This window comes from Cajanus cajan, chromosome 3, assembly GCF_000230855.2.
Source record: "Cajanus cajan strain Asha chromosome 3, NIPB_CcT2T_4, whole genome shotgun sequence".
NCBI classification, from domain to species: Eukaryota; Viridiplantae; Streptophyta; class Magnoliopsida; order Fabales; family Fabaceae; genus Cajanus; species Cajanus cajan.
Window position 1 is genome coordinate 59,860,190 of NC_138519.1, and position 3,051 is coordinate 59,863,240.

A 3,051-nucleotide genomic window follows, 5' to 3' on the forward strand; every position below is an offset into this window, starting at 1 on the left:
TAGCATTGATCTGGTACCAGGTGCAGGACCGGTATCAGTGGCTCCTTATAGGATGGCTCCAGCTGAGTTGGTAGAGCTGAAGACACAGATTGAGGATTTGTTGGAGAAACAGATGGTGAGGCCCAGTGTTTCTCCTTGGGGTGCTCCGGTACTGTTAGTGAAGAAGAAAGATGGTGGGGCCCGTTTGTGTGTTGATTATCGGCAGCTGAATAAATTAACGATAAAGAATAAATATCCCCTTCCGAGGATTGATGATTTGATGGATCAGCTGAGGGGAGCTTCAGTGTTTTCAAAGATTGATTTGAGATCCGGATATCACCAGATTAGGGTGAAGGAGAGTGACATACCGAAGACTGCCTTTAGGACTAGGTATGGTCACTATGAATATGTGGTGATGCCTTTTGGTGTCACTAATGCTCCAGCAGTGGTCATGGATTACATGAACAGGATCTTTAGACCGTTCTTGGACAGATTTGTGGTGGTCTTCATTGATGATATTTTGGTGTATTCTAGATCATTGGAGGATCACCGTGAGCATTTGAGGTCGGTTTTGGAGGTGTTAAGAGAGAGACAGTTGTATGCCAAACTGTCCAAGTGTGAGTTTTGGTTGTCCGAGGTGAGATTTTTGGGGCATGTGATATCGGCAGAGGGGATTGCAGTAGATCCAGCCAAGGTGGAGGCTGTGATTCGGTGGGAGCGTCCGATGACTGCTACAGAGATTAGGAGTTTTCTTGGGTTGGCGGGTTACTATCGGAGGTTCATTGAGGGTTTTTCTCGAATAGTAATGCCTTTGACTCAACTGACTCGAAAAGATCAACCTTTTGTTTGGACGGACGCTTGTGAGCAAAGTTTTCAGGAGCTAAAGAGACGGTTGACCACTTCTCCAGTTTTGGTGTTACCTAACACTGGTGAGCATTTTGATGTGTTCTGTGATGCTTCTCACCAGGGGTTAGGTTGTGTGTTGATGCAGGGAGGGAGAGTAGTGGCACATGCTTCGAGGCAACTGAAGACCCATGAGAGAAATTATCCTACTCATGATTTGGAGCTTGCAGCTATGGTATTTGCCTTGAAGTCGTGGAGGCACTATCTGTATGGTGCGAGATTCAGTGTATACAGTGATCACAAGAGTTTGAAATATCTGTTTGATCAGAAAGAGTTGAATATGAGGCAGAGGAGGTGGATGGAATTTCTAAAGGACTTCGATTTCCAGTTGATGTATCATCCTGGAAAGGCGAATGTGGTAGCTGATGCATTGAGTAGGAAATCCATTCACATGTCGGCTATGATGATTAGGGAGTTGGAGTTGATTGAGCAGTTTCGAGATTTGAGACTAGAGGTGGAGGTTGTTCAGGATCACATTAGCTGTGGTATGATCACCATAACTAATGAGTTCTTGAAGCAGGTGGGAACTAAACAGTTACAGGACCCAGAGTTGTTAAGGACTTTGGGATTACTTGGTACTGAGAGGGCAGTTGGTTTTGAGCTTGGTACTGATGGGATTCTGAGATTCAGAGGTCGGATTTGTCTGCCTTGTGATTCAGAGTTGAGGGGAGCTGTTCTAGAGGAGGGACACATGAGTCGTCTTAGCATACATCCTGGTATGACTAAGATGTATCAAGACATCAAGAAAAGTTTTTGGTGGCCTGGTATGAAGAAGGAGATAGCAGAGTTTGTAGCCGCTTGTTTGACTTGTCAGAAGGCGAAGATTGAGCATCAGAGGCCCGGAGGGGTTTTACAGTTGATGGAGATTCCTGAGTGGAAGTGGGATAGTGTCACTATGGACTTTGTGGTTGGATTGCCTAGGACAGCTAGGAACAGTGACTCTATCTGGGTGATTGTTGATAGGTTGACAAAGTGTGCTCACTTTCTTCCTGTCAACAAGAGGTGGTCCTTGGAGAGGCTTGCACAGTTATATATTCGAGAGATAGTACGACTGCATGGAGTGCCTTCCAATATTATTTCTGACAGAGATCCAAGGTTTACTTCAAGGTTTTGGCAGACTCTACATCAGGCGTTGGGGACGAGATTGAGGTTGAGTTCCGCCTATCATCCACAGACAGATGGTCAGTCGGAAAGGACAATTCAATCACTAGAGGATCTTCTAAGAGCTTGTGTATTGGATCATCTAGGTAGTTGGGAGGAGGTGTTGCCATTGGTAGAGTTTACCTACAATAACAGTTATCATGCGAGTATTGGCATGGCACCTTTTGAGGCTTTATATGGCAGGAGGTGTAGGACTCCATTATGTTGGTATCAGGAGGGTGAGTCAGTAGTAGTTGGTCCAGAGTTAGTTCTTCAGACTACTGAGATGGTGAGACAGATTCAAGAAAGGTTGAGAGCTACTCAAAGTCGACAAAAGTCTTATGCTGATAAGAGGAGGAGACCTCTAGAGTTTGAGGAGGGAGAGCATGTGTTTCTCAGGGTGACACCCACTACTGGAGTGGGAAGGGCTGTAAGGGCCAAGAAACTCACACCGAAGTTCATTGGTCCTTATCAGATCCTTCGTCGTGTAGGTCCAGTAGCTTATAAGTTGGCGTTACCTCCGATTCTGTCCAACCTGCATGATGTGTTTCACGTTTCACAGTTGAGGAAGTACATCAGAGACCCGAGTCACGTGATAGAGATGGATGAGGTGCAAGTTAGAGAGAACTTGACCTACGAGAAGAGACCGGTAGCTGTGATTGATCACAAGTTGAAAGAGCTTCGTGGCAAGTCCATTAGTTTGGTGAAGATTCTTTGGGATGAAGCTACTGGTGAGGCAACCTGGGAAGAAGAGAGTCAGTTCAAGGAACAGTATCCATTCCTCTTTTCAGGTAAGCCTATTTTCGGGGACGAAAATTCCTATTTGTTGGGGAGTATTGTAACATTGAAAAGAAAAAAAAAAAAAAAAAAAAAGAGGCTGATTCAGTAGCCAGAACGGGCCGTTCCCAAACTGGAACGGGCCGTTCCACACTACTGAATTGAACTACATATTGTAGTTGAGAACGGGCCGTTCCGGGAAGGAGAACGGGCCGTTCCTGAGGGAGAATGGGCCGTTCCGGAGGGAGAACG